The 14,341-nt window shown below is 43.0% G+C and overlaps 1 protein-coding gene across 2 annotated transcripts in view; it reads right to left on the bottom strand.

Moving 5' to 3' along the window:
• Positions 1-14,341, bottom strand: part of KLHL29 (kelch like family member 29) — a 403,476-nt gene that overhangs the window by 299,276 nt on the left and 89,859 nt on the right. The gene's annotated exons all lie outside the window — the stretch shown is intronic.

Below are 14,341 nucleotides of genomic sequence, written 5' to 3' on the forward strand. Positions count from 1 at the left end.
GTTTACTTCTTCCTACCACTTGGCTCCACTGGCTGAAATGGATCCTGGGAGGTGCACAAGGGAAGGAAAGAGAAGGAACTACAGGAGAGGAAAGAAGACAAAACTGTAAGACAGACCTCCAAACTACGCCACTGCCACCTGGCTCATGCAAGCACTATCCCTGTGGCCAACAGCATGCCTGTTAAGTTATGCAGCTTACCAAAGACTTTGCTTGAACTAGTTGAACTCTGGCTCATCTTAGCTCAATGGAAATGCCCAAAGAGGCAGCTCAGATGGCAGATCTAATGGGGTACCACGTGCCCGGCCCAATTTACCACTGCAAAAAGCCAGTGCACTCCACTGCTGGGTCCCCAACCCCTTCTGCTGAGCAATATAGCTCAAGCACTCCATGATTTGGATTGCAGCATTCTCACCACTTGTGGCTGGGGAAACAAAGTGGGCAAGTGGGTCACACTACTGTCCCAGCTCAGATCTCCTGGACTGCATAGGAACAAGAGGAAGATAAAGGAGGGGAATATTTATTAACAAATACAGGCTCATTTCTCCTACCATTCTTAAAAGCTTCTTGTCTCTCATGACAATACAACCTATGCAGTATTACAAAGGCAGTGACAGTCTCTTGGGTTAAGAAAACAACAGAACAACAGAACATACCTAGTTGCTGACTTCTTCCCTCCTTATAACCCCTCATTAGAGTTGATACACCAACATTTACATGATAGAGCCCTTTTTATTAGAGGCAAACTGTTCTTAAAATACATTAACAACTGTCACCTACATGCTCAGTGGCTCTTTGTAGTTAGCCTAACACTTCAGAATGTGTTAAAATCACACATAAAAGTTACAGTAGTCTAACACTCAGGAACTAAGAGTCTTTTAAAGGTTTAATTCAACCACTAATGGATTTTCTCCCAAGTTAGGAAACAGGAAACATTTATATATCACTGATTTACTGCAGGTGTGGTAACTGAATTTGGACTTACACATACCAGCTGCAAGCAAATCAAGGAAAAGGCTCCATAAATCAGTTTAAGGCACTGTAGGCTTCATGGCGCTTGGACTGAGACAGAATTTCCCCACACAAGCACAGAAAACAAGTGGGAGTTTATAATTTCCTCTGTCACAGCTCATAACTTTTAAAGGTTAGAAATCAAAGCACCACTAGAATGGAATTTTATACATTTGAATGGGATGGACATAAGGCATCCCAGAAAATGATTTATATGGCATCCTTTCTTCACAGAATGAAAGAATGAAGACTGCAATGGTTATGACAAAGGGATTGACTAATTGCATTATTTGGTAACTTAGCTCTCCTGGAATTTCTCTGGATAGATCAAGATTTCTGACTTTCTCTTTGTTTTACAGGAACTGTTCTCCAACTATTCTGCTTTTTCAAACAAATCCGCAATACACGCTGTGTTTAGCCTTTTTTTTTTCCCCCAACAAGTTGCCCTGGCTCACAGTCAGACATTGTAAGACAAGAAGCCACAGTGACTTTATCCAAGAAATATGAGGTGGCAGAGATCCAGGACGCCCAGCACTCAAGGTGAAAGAACAGCATAGAGAAAGATTCTCAAATTAATTGTCAATTACAGAAGACTGCTGGAGTGAATACTAGATGTATGCATGGGATAATGTACCCAGGCTCCCGCACAACTGAGCAGTGAAGAGTGCAGAAGCAATTACTGTTTTTAAAAAGAATGAGATATCATCACTGGAAAAGGATATAAAAAGAAGGAGCACGTTTAAGTATCTCCACACCCCAAACAGATGACAGTCTTCTAGAAGAAGAAGAAGGGTCAAAGGACCTGACTGAAGGACCTACCTGCAAACGAGGGACAGGAAGTGAATGGCTCATTTTTTCCAGCGTATGGCAGGAGGCATAACGCACTAAGAAATCATGTCCTGTTTTGTGTAACAGCAAAGTCATCAGGTAGTAAAGACTTTGTCTCTGACACAGGTGGCTGACAAAGGGCCTGGGAGCGCTCCATGCTCAGCTGTCAGCATTCTCAGGAAATGTTGCACAAACTCTGGATTCCTCCTGAATAAACGCCAGTGAAACACTCCTTGGCTTGGGAGACTCAAGGATGACACAGCAAATTTGCTTTTTTGTTAGCATTCTCCACATACCTTCATCCCAGCTCCCACTGGCATGCCACAGGAGCATGGAAAGAGCTAGAGATTGAAGTCAGTGCAGCAGCTGCTCCTCCTAGCTCTTTGAATAGAGGGAAAACAGCTTCTGCCCAATGCATGGGGAGTGATATCATCAAGTTGGCAAGCCAAGAACAGAAGGGATACATCACAAAGGAAAGAGGAACAAGAGCTTCTCCTTGCAAAGCAAACAGTCATCCTTTTTTAGAGCAAAATCTCTGCGTAAAAAGCTCTCACGAAGTACCTCATGGGAGCTTCAGACCATTTTCAAGAGCTGGAAGAAAAACAGTCCTGGGGTTAAAGTGGTAACCCAGATCTGGAGAGACACACTTCAGTTCTTTGCTCTGCCAAGCATTCTTGCATGACCTTAGGCAAAAGCACTGAAGCTGCAGATAGTGGATACCTTGGCTTCAAAAGCAAAGCTGGCCTAAGAAGTTCTTGCCTTCCCTCCACCTGCCATGCGCTGCCTCCACACCTGCACGGCCCTGGCAGCCCGCAGGCACCGTGCTGTAAACCAACCTGCTGAGCAGAAAGATGTTAAAAGCAAGTTTTTTGTTGTGTTTCTCAGAGACAAGCGGATAATGCCTGCATTGGATCGCTTCAGCAATCCAATCTCAACCGGTCAGAACAGCAAAAGCAAAGGAGAAGAGAGGTGGCTGGAAAAGTCTGTGGCAGCACAAGGTCTTGATAAGCAGATGAAAAGAAGGCTGGAAAGCCAGGAACCTGCTCTAGCCAGCACTGCTGCTGAACACAACGTGCTGTGTGACAACCCACCTCACCACATCCTGGTCACCATCTCCCAGCTGGGGCCGGCAGCCATGCCCCAAGCCTGCTGCACAGATAAATGGGAGCACAGGCTCAAGGCGCCTCAGGTGACCGGGGCCATAGGGAGGCCAACAACGAAAAGCAGCAGCCAGTCTCATTTCAGTAAGCCCCGGTTTTCAAAGCTGACATGCAAATCTCTGCTTACCCTACATAATACGAACATTCTCCTACAAACCTCGGCTCCTGATTAACTCGGTGCTGCACTTGCCAGCACTAGCTGAATGAGCCTGTGAGCCCAATTAGCAGCAGATGCAGCGCTAACACTACTCACCTGCTGTGCTTACCAGCCCTCAGATCAGGAAGGGAAGGGAATATATCAAAGACTTGTGGAGGGAAGGAAGCTTAGAAAAGGGCTCAGAAAGGATGAGGGAAATAGATGTCTGCAACTGTTCCTCGGGCAAGGAAGCAGCGCCCTATACAAAAGGGAAAACATACGAGCCTAGGGAAAACACCGCTACAGATCATGAAAAACATTTACGGGGCTGATCCGGCACCCTGGCAACACGCCCCAGGAGCAGGGGACTCGAGGGCCTTCCAGCCTCGCCTGCATCCCCCAGAGCTTCTCTTCGCATGCACTGGCACAGCAGTAAAGGCACCTCGCTCATCCATCTTTTTCACGAGTTCTCCTTGACTTCTACTGCTTTTTTTTTCAGTGCTTTGACTAAGAAGAAAGGAGACTCTCGAGCTTCCAGCTGCAGCACCAGCACAGCCCTGACAGGTGCCGTTTCACCGAACTTTTGTGAGCTCCCAAATTCCACAGCTGCCTCTCAGTTTTACCTGAACATCTACACATATGAAACTGGGCGCTCACCCATCAAACCGCCTGCCAGCTTTTTCACTGCAACTGTCGGCGTGACTTTTACCAATAAGGAAAAAAGAAAACGGTGTGCCAATGCAGATTTTTAATCAGAGGAGCAAGGAACCTGCCTCTGGATGGAGGTCCTAAAATAGGCTTAAGGAGTGGATAGATGTGAATCCCTGGAGCTTTGGATTGGCGAGAAAACAGAAAAGGAGACTTAATGCTATGCTGCATTTAATACTATAATTTTTTTTTATGTTGCTATGTATGCTGGCTGTTTACATCTCATTCCAAGATGCCTAAATCTCTCCACGTGTTGGGCAAGGAGAATCTAGGCACACAAAATGGTGGCTGATTTCACAACCACGTTTTTAAACACCAACTTTCCTTGCACTAAAAGGAAGACCATTATTTTATTTTTAACAGTAGCAACCACATATTTGGTGAGCTCTTTTCTGTTGTCATTTTCAAAATCGTGACCATGGCTGTTAGTTACAGATATAATGGAAATGCTTCGGAAACATCACTTTCACGCAAAGCGTAGTCAAATAAGCGTTCTAGGATCCCAAGACCATTTCTACATAATTTCACAGGTGTCTGGATGTGAAACGTGGCCTCTAACAACTGCTTACCAGTCCCCACATGCAGCCCACAAATTACCCACTGGTTGACAGCGGTCTCAGTGGAGAAACATCACCCAGTCAGAGCCAACTGGATTGTGCAACACAGAAATGCTTTCTGGATTTTCTGACAGTAGTTTGCATTTGAAGACTTGTGGCCTCCAAAATATGTCACAAAAGGCCAACGTTTCCAAACAACGATCCTGACAGTAACACAATTAAATAGATGGTTTTGCTTCCTACAGACACGTTCCCTTATCTGTGAAATGGGAACGATGATGTGCTTTCAAAGAGTGGAAATTAATGTCTCTTTCACTGAGCTTTACATCTGTATTTGCCTTACGAGCGTTTACTCCTGAAATGTACAGGCTGACACAGAGAACTGCAAGAGAACTGCTGGCATGGCGCTGCACTCACAACTGTGTCTGAATTCCACCCTTGCAGGTCAGGTACACAGAGCAGAGAGAGAAACACAGATGCAAAAGACCTGCATACGAAGAGTGGAAAAGCTTTTTTTAGCTAGCGTGATTTCGGATAGGTTTTTAAAATGACTCTTCCAATCTAGCATTTCTAAGCGGAGGGACGATTGAAATCATGCAAGGATTCTAATCTCAACTGAAAATATAATATATATATATATATATATATATATATACTGAAAACAAAGGAGAAGAGCCAAAGTAGCAGCCTTCTCTTCAGCTCTCTGGAACACAAATCATACAGCAGTGCACTGTAGGTCAATCCCAGGTCTTCCAGGGAACCTTTGGTCATCTCCTGGATATCACAGGAATCTCAAGACCCAGAATACCCATGATGGCTCCTTCTCCTTCCCTACACATGCTGTATTTTGGTTTCTAGCCCTCGCATTCTCCCAGAGCATGTACATTTAGCAGCTCCTGGCATGCAGTGAGGGATACAGAGCAGACATTTACGGACATCTCCGGACTGCATCTGTCAGACAGCTGCTTGCCCTTGCACAGAACTGGATCTACACGGTGCCTTGTGATCTTACATTTCTTGACACACCTGTCATGTACCTGAGAAGTCAGTCATTTTTTTAAATCCTATCCACCAAGTACTATTTCATTTTTATGGCATGACAAGCTGCATAAGCATCTGTGAAGTGAATTCTCTCCAGTTGAGAGCAGTTATCATCACTGTACCACGCATCCATCCTAGACCATTAGTTTTAGCTGGAAGAGAAGGAGATGCAATTTCAAAGGACATAAGTAGGCTAGTAGTCCTTGGTAAGAGTCCCAGCCACCTCACTCCTTTTGGTCATTTTGTTTGACCCACCATCATGACTCTTTATCCAATACCATTTGCATTACTACAGGAAAAGTGTGGGTCTCAAGCATGACTACTGGAAAAAAGCAAAGTTCACACATCATGCGATATTCAAACTATATATTCTATAAAACATGGAATGTTTCAGGTTAAGTTCCATGAAAATCTCGCTCAGGAGAAGCAATCACAGTGGTCCAAAGCTGGCAGTGTGATGAAGAATTCTGTGTAAAAAGGAATTCGGGTCATGAAAGTCTGAGGAGGAAAATCTTATTTCCCAGGGTCTACCCTCTGCTGCTTTTAATTCAAAAGCACACAAGTGCTTTTGGTACACTCCTAAAAAGGTCTTTTCTATACTGATCCTCCCCTTCCCTCCCTTACTTCTTCAGAGTGTAAAGGTGCTGCCCTTATGACTGTCCAGCATGCCCCATGAATTAGTCTATTAGGTAGGTAGTGTCCTACCTAGCCAAACACACACATTCTGACCTCCCAAGTACAGCTGCAGCTTTGACAGATGAAAATCACAGCTCAAATCCCTCTTTTCATGAGTAAATACTGAGTGACTTTTCTTTTTCTTCTTTGTATTGCAGGGATTGTATTGCAGAGACGTTACACGTAACTAAAACCAATTCTGCTAGTCAACAAGAGGCAGTTCTCACTGTGTAACATCTCAAATGCTCATGGTTTCACTTCACTGGATCTAGAAGGTACAAACATGGATGACTGAAGCAGCCAAAGGAAAGGTCACAGCATCACCACGACACAGAATTGGAACAGAACAGCAGCAAGTTTCACTTAACAGCAAATTAAAGCCTGTTTGTGGTGAATCACACTTGCCTGTTCTTACCTCTAGGGACTACTGGGAGGATTGGGTTGTCAGGCGCTCTGAAAGCATGAAGTGTGATATTATTTGGCAAAATCAAAAGGTGTAAATAATATATGCATATTCCTCTACCTTCACAGAAAGAGTGAGTGTATTATTTAGTATAAATAAACAATACATGAAGTCAAGAGCACCCAAAATATATGGAAGAATATATCTGAGCTGCGACTTTGCATCAGCCATTTGGGATTTTAGACACAATTTGGGGTTTTTTGTTCTGGGAAAATAAAAGAGAATGAGCTCTAAAGAGAAATGAAACAACTGAAAGATTCATTTGCGCTTGGCTTGTTTTATTATTATTTTTAAATCAGAAGGGGGAAAAAAAAAGACACCATTACTGCACAGAAATGGAAGATTCACTTCAGATATTCACTGACAACTGTAAGGCTGCACTTCATAGCTTTCTTTCATGATCAGCTGTACAATAAGCACCCAGTGCTGGACTTCCACTGCAAACATCTCAGAACATCCAAGTACATGAGAACAGTCTGCACAGGGCATCACTGTGACAGTCCCGAAACGTCCTTCAGTGTTACCCAAAGAATGAGAAAGATTACTTGTTCTATGTTTAAAAAAAAAAAAAAAAGCAAAAAACGTGATGTGATATTACTTCAAATTAAAATGAAACAATTTTATTTTATGCTTTATACGCTCTCCAATCCCACTAAGTGTAATTATAGATATCCGTCTACTTACAAATCTCTCTGTATAAAGGAAAAAGGATAACAATTTTTAGCTGTCCAAATTACAAGAGACTGTAATATACAAAAGCAATAAACACAGGTTCTGCCAGCAATCAGATAACACTTATCGTAAACAATAGCTTCTGCGATTTATTTGAAACAGGTTCAGCTGCTACAACTTGAAATTTGGTTATTCTTGTTTTCGTGCTGGATTTCCAGCAGGTGGTGAGCACATGATAGAAGTGTTTAACCACAAGAGATTTCAAAAAGGAACCTGTATTTCATTGCATATAAAGCATAACAAAAATGTATTTCCTAAAATCACTTTTCTATCTCCCAGTGGTCTCAACGAGTTTGGAGTGGCTACTTCTACAACTTTCTCATTTTGCCTTCTCAGCTCTCCCAGCTTCATGCACAGCTTGATGCCACAAGCTGACCAGCATTCAGAAGTGACTCCAAACCTCACCCTTTCTGGGTGCAGGCTTTATTGTTATTGTTTGTTTTATGCAAATAAGATATGGTACAAGTCACTGAAGTAAGTGTTAACTCCAGGTATGTTAACTCCAAAAAAGATGGACCAAGTCTCTTGCTGCAGTCTGATTTACCATTGCTCTGGGAGCCATGGAAGAGCTCCTTAGGAGTCTTACCATGCATTGGATGCATTCAAGGCCAGGCTGGATGTGGCTCTGGGCAGCCTGGGCTGGTGGTTGGCGACCTTGCACATAGCAGGGGGGGTTGAAACTAGATGGTCCTCATGGTTTGTGGCCCTTTTCAACCCAGGCCATTCTATGATCCTTTGAACATCTTGCTTTGAGTGAATATCACGCTCGCCTTGCAAAAGGGCAGGCATGGATACTATGTCACAGAATAACAGTGATGCCAACATGTCTCTGGTTAACAAGATGGGAAAGTACCTGCAGTGAGGATGCAGACTTAGAACCTTAAAGGCTTGCTGGGACAGGGCAGTCCCTCCATGGATCCTGCCTCTCTAGAGAGAGAATGGATCCGCTTTTCTCCAGGCACATGGGTTCTCCTACCCCTCCTCACTTCCAGCATCCCCTTTGTGGCTTTCATTCCCCATCTCAGGGAGACCAGATCCAGCAGGTCCATCTGTCCTTTCCGTGAAGATGAGGAATGTTTTAACATTAACATCAGTGGTCAAGGATTCCACAGTGATGAAGCCACAAAAAGTGTACTGCATTCTAATGTTATCTCTCTCCCTCCAGGTATACATCACTTTGAGTTGTGAGATACTTAGGGCTTGTACTTTGTTTATTCTCCTAAAGCAGATTAGCAAGAAAATGGAAGGTTAACAGAACATTAAGGCTGAGAATTTAAATGAACTAGCTAGGAAAAACAAGGCTGTAATTCTCATAACCGCTCTACGTCAACCATCTTGCACGTATGCAGAATTCGATATCGTTGTAGAGGCTGAGAAATTTATGTTGCAGTATACCTGTAATATGACAGAGTTGCATTTACTGCAGGAACTTTTAATTTCCCAACGTCTACATTAAATTCCCAATATGGTTTTGCACTGTCTTCTGTTGGTGGTGGGGGTTTTTAAACACTCATTTCCCAGAATATTCTCAGAATAAATGAATGAAGAGGTGTTTGAATACTGAAATAAATGCAGACAACTTTCACCAATTTTTACATACAATCTGCAGACTAAATACATCAATCCATCTCACACCTATACCTTTAAAATCAATTACTGGAGTAACCATATTTAGTGTACAGAACCCAACAGCACACTTAATTGGAGCCCAGCACATTAGACATTTAGAGAAATCTTATGTACGTGTGACTAGAATCTCAACAGCAGATAGAGTTGCTACAAAAAGCTCACTTAGAACAAAAGATAGCGAATATTTGGAGTGGGAAAAGGGGCCTAGTGAGCCTCAATAGCCCCCACCCAGAATTTGCTGGTGCTGTGTTAGCCCTCCTCTGCACCCTTCCCCAAGCCCCTCCTCATAACAGTGACTGATACAGCTCCACCTGACAAGTTTTTTTCTGCTGCTGAGTTAATAAAAGCTCATTGCCAAGCACACAGCAGCAGCTGTCCCAGCCAAGCCACCCACGCCTGCTCGAGAAGCGATGCTTGGGCTGACCATAGCTTCAGTGTGCGATTTTCTCACGCAAGAACACAGCCTCTTTCTGTCTGATGCATCTAGAGAGGAATTTCTATTCTGATTAAACCTCTAGACCTTCCTGCAAATGGCCAGCAATACTCAGTTTGAAATACTATATTTCTTTTTTTTTTTTTTTTTTGTAGCAACAACAACAACAACAAAAGCAGGCTTTCTTCAGCAAGACATCAAACGCGGATGCACTTACTCAGTGCAGAGCATGTTTACCCTGATTTCTTTGAGCAAAGGGAAAAAAGCCCAGTCTGCTACTGGATTCAACAGGCTGAGCATGGGGCAGCACAGCCAGCCCGAGGCAGCAGTTCTATTCCTCTGTCTGCATGTGTTTCAGGGAAGGAAAGATGCACTGGAAGAGGGATTGAGGACAAACAAGACCTCAGCTGATGTAACAGCAGCCATCTTTATCGTTTTGTCTTTCCAAAACCAGGATAGAGGAACAAGCCTACTTAAAACTATTCGCTCGCCTGTAAGCTGCAAGCTCATCCAAACAGCGAGAAATAGATGACTGTCTCACCTCTACACCAGGAGAACATATTTCAGCAATGACACGGGCGTTTTTATTTTTGCAGCCACAAGACACAGAGCAGATCCCAAATGCCACTGAGGTTGCCACATCTGCTCACAGCTCAGCCCATGTTCAACAGAGGCTGACCCTGCGAACCATAGGCTGCAGCTCACTGCAGCAGGCACGCTGCACACTTTCCCAGATGAAAGTTTAGAAATCCCATAATAACCATAGAGAAAGTGGGTGCTGACGAACGGCAAACCTGGGTCACCTTCTCCTTGCCAAACAACACTGACACCTGGCCAGACTCCAGGAAAGCGCACAATTCCCAGCAGATGGCTACATCTACATTTAACTCTATGAGCTGCAAAAGAATTCCACTTCTGATTGCTTACGTATATTATGTGGTATGGACTGCTGTGTCCATTTTGTGATTCTGTCTGTTGGGATTTTTTCGGTTTTGTGGGTTGTTTTTTTGTTGGAAGGGGAAGAGAGGTATTGGCTTTTTTTTTTTTTTTTTCCCTTTATTTAATCTATTTCAAGGTAGCCAGCACAGTAAATGCTTAGCTTTCCCCCTGCAGCATTTATTTAGCTTTCAGTTACCTCAGACCAAAATTATTTCACCTGGTTTATATATTACAGTCGAGTACACTGCAGACAGAATTACTGCAACAGTACTATGTAAATCAAACCCACATGTTAAATAAAACAGTAACACACTGAAATGTGTATCTGTCCATAAGCATTCAGCTACTGGCGTCAATCCCGCATTTACCATGTGAATAGGAAGATTCCCTCAAAGCGACAGAATCTTAATTCTTCCTCCCCAGATTCAAACATATGCATTAAGGAAACACTTCAAACATCAATATCTTTTTCTCCTAAGGCACACTTCTTGTCTGTAATTAGTTTCCATTGGTCAAGTGGTTTTGCTTCCATGTATCAGGCTACAGTAATGTTTTAAGTGATGCTCTGTGATTCATCCCGCACCGTCTAATATAATATTTTTTTCCCCTTCACCCAGAATGAGAAGGAATGGAGAGAAAGAAGAAGGTAGGGGAAAAAAAAAAGAAAAAAAAAAATTGCCTGCAATCATATTGTTACACTGTGCACAGTTTATGGCTGGCACACATCCAGTTTGCAGTTGCGATAAGAAATGTGTAATCCTATTATACGGAGAGGAGTCAGAATGTACAAATAGGTCCTGGAAATAGGAACTTCTCCTGTAAGATTATTCTTTTTGCCATAATAGTTCTGCAAGTAGGTCTAGACAGTAGCTCTTCACTATTCTCCCCACTGCAAATGGAAAGCCAACCGGCAGAACAATGAACCACGCGTGAGCAGGGATTTTTGCACCAGACAAGAGGCAGTGCTGTACAGTCCCTTACAAGAGGAGCGTTAATTAGAATGATGGCTACAAGTCTCAGTACGTGAAGAGTGCATCGCGTTGTACGAAAAGATCCCAGCCTGCCCTAACGCTACCGCATTCTGTGAGGTTGTCAAATCCTGCGCTAAGCAGTTTTGAGGGGACGAGAACAGCCATGCTTCTCATGGCATTTTGTAGTGCTGTCTCTTTAATAAGACAACACAGAAACCATCTCCCAAGCGCAGAGCTATCAGGCTGCTGAAAAGCATGCTCTTGCACTGAAAGCATAAAACCAAACATCGCCTGCAATGTAAGTCAACTTTCCTGTGGAGTTTAATTCCTGTGTAATTCCGACGTGGTTATCTGTTTTTTTTCTCATTTCCTTCACATGATGACACTGCATGATAATGGGTTTGATGAAAAAAAAAAAAAAATTGGCTATGAATTCCCTGACTTCCCACATGTGTAATGCTTTTGACATCAGACTGGTTAAAATAAAGGACAGTGCTGCCTTCAAAGGCAGTTACTGTTTGCAAAGGGACCGTGAGATCCATGCCAGAAGTGGCTGCATTCCTATATGAACAAAGTCACCACTTCACCTTACTCCTGTCTGATCAAACCACCAAGTTCCTCGCAGTGGAGGGCTCTTGAAGTGCAAAGTATTAAGAAAAGGCACACAGAATAAACAATTGAAAAGCACTCACAAGCATGAAGGCAGGAATAAGGGACATGGTCATATGGTTGCACTGTACATACAAGCACCATAAATTATCTCAAGCAGCAGCGAGTATGCTAGTTAATTACAAACCCCATCAGAGTGTGGCTGGATTATTACTGGCGCTTGAATTGGCTGATTTGGTATATTTGCATATACCAAGCTAGATTGAGTATATTTGCATGAAACTGCAGTTACTCCTGTGAGTACAATGTAGGCATTCTCAATAACTACCAACAAACACATTTAGCATCCTGTCTCCCAACTTGCTGCAGCAGCAGAGAGTTTACAGGTAGGAAATTTAATTCTCTTCAGGGTACAAAAGGGAATCGGAGATGAGAAAAGAAAAAAAAAAGGCAAAATAAATAGTTCTATTACAATCAAGACAGTTTTACATTTATAGTTATACAAAGGCAGTGACTAAATGGTGTCCTAGGTCAGAGGAATACACGCACATTTCCATTAAGCTCAGGAGGAGGATGAGTGCAGACACCAGAATTTAAATATATTACTCGTAAATAACTAAGGTGTGTTGTTTTCTTAACCTTAAATAGCACTCTCCCATTAAGAGAGCTGAATTCTGGCTTTTCCCACTGCTGTGCAGTCCGAGCATCAGGCAGCACAGAGGCTGAGGGCAGCCCGCTCCAAGCAGGGGTCGGCTGAGATGATCTCCAAAGGTGCCTTCCAACCTCAGCGATTCTGTGAGCCTGGGATAATTAAATAATATTTATTTCTCACAAAGAGGTTGAATGTCACAAATTCTAAGTGTAAAATAACAGTGAGGCAATCAGATTAAAGAGATTCTGTTGAGTTAGAGTGGGCAGTAACACATGTACCGCAATCCAATTAGTGAAGAAGCTTTTCCACGTTGTTAAAGTGCCTCATGAACTGAACTACCTTCACCTGACCTGACAAGCAACGAATTATCTGCTGTAGCTGGACTCTTGCAGATTAATTAATAAAAAAATCAACAGAAGAAAGAGATGGAAGGGAACTGCACCAAAAAAAAACTGCATAATGTTCCTATTGATATGAACGTAGCACCTTGATGTGAACGCAGAAACTTGCAAAATCCTCCAGCAAGAGGAGAAAGATGAGTAATTCGAAGTATTGAAAGAAGTCAAAACCAATTGGAAATCTTGAGTCTTGCTAAAAATGACACAGATTCTCTACTTCATTTGTGAGTTTTAGGAGTTTGCTGCTTGTTTTTTTCCCCCTCACAACAAGGTAGCATTGTTTTTTTACCAAGAAACATGCAGCCATTTGTTAATCCACGTGTCACTTTAGGGATGGTTTTGGAAGATGGAGAAGACTGGCAGATGTGGGAAGGGCCAGTTGTCTACAACACAGAGCTGCTGCCTCCTGCCACTCAGCACTGGGTGCCCATTGTGTGAATGACCTGAGAATTTTGCTTGGAAGGAATGCAGTGGCACTACGACCTGGAAGAGTCTTTGACACCATACTCAAATGCCAAGCTGTCCTCTACATATTTATGCAACAGCAAACATCTCTGATGCACAGCCCTGGCACTGGCATGCAGCTAACGCTGTAATTAAAGTGCATGGTTTGCAGATAAGCAGGATCCTCTAGCTCTCTTTTACTTTCTCATTTCCATGAATGGAGGAGACCACCACTGTAGCCTTGAGAGATGTCATCTTGGTGGTGTTTTTACATAACAAAATGCATATGGACAAAAATAAATTAGTAGCTGGGGCTACAGCATACTACGCTCATGAGGTGAGATCTTTCCCCATTAACATCATCTTCTAACAAAGAGGCTGATAAATTGTTTAAAAATTCTGCTTGTAGTTTTCTTGCCAGCTTAGAAGGGACTCCTGGTACCTGCAACACTACTTAAGCTGTGTGGGAACAAATACTCCTCTGTACAATGCCATATGAAGACCACAGATCAATTCCCCAAGTTGCCCCAAGAGGTACTGGGTAAGCTGAGCCCAGCCAGCTCCTGCCTCCCAGAGAGATGCAAGCCAGGAACCGACTCCCCTTGGTAGTAGGAGCAGCTTCAAAGGAGGCTTTGGGATATTCTGCATCCCTGGTTTTCATCGTGCATCAAGAAATGGCAGAGAATGAGACATGTCTAAATGGAGACACGGCAATGTCCCTACAACTACAGCAGCTTGCACACCCTCCCCACGACAGTTAATTCCCATTCCTGGTATTGCTCACCTTTTCCCACAGCAAACGTGGCTGTTAACAACACAATACACCTTTTTCATTTATGTTTCAGAAGAAACAGTTTACTTAAATTTTAGTCTAAAGACAAGACTAGGGAAAAAAAAAATGTTTGCATAACCACAGGTCATTCAACAAGCTGCATTACACCAGGAAAGCCTGAAGAA

This window comes from Lagopus muta, chromosome 2 (assembly GCF_023343835.1).
Source record: "Lagopus muta isolate bLagMut1 chromosome 2, bLagMut1 primary, whole genome shotgun sequence".
Lineage (NCBI taxonomy): Eukaryota > Metazoa > Chordata > Aves > Galliformes > Phasianidae > Lagopus > Lagopus muta.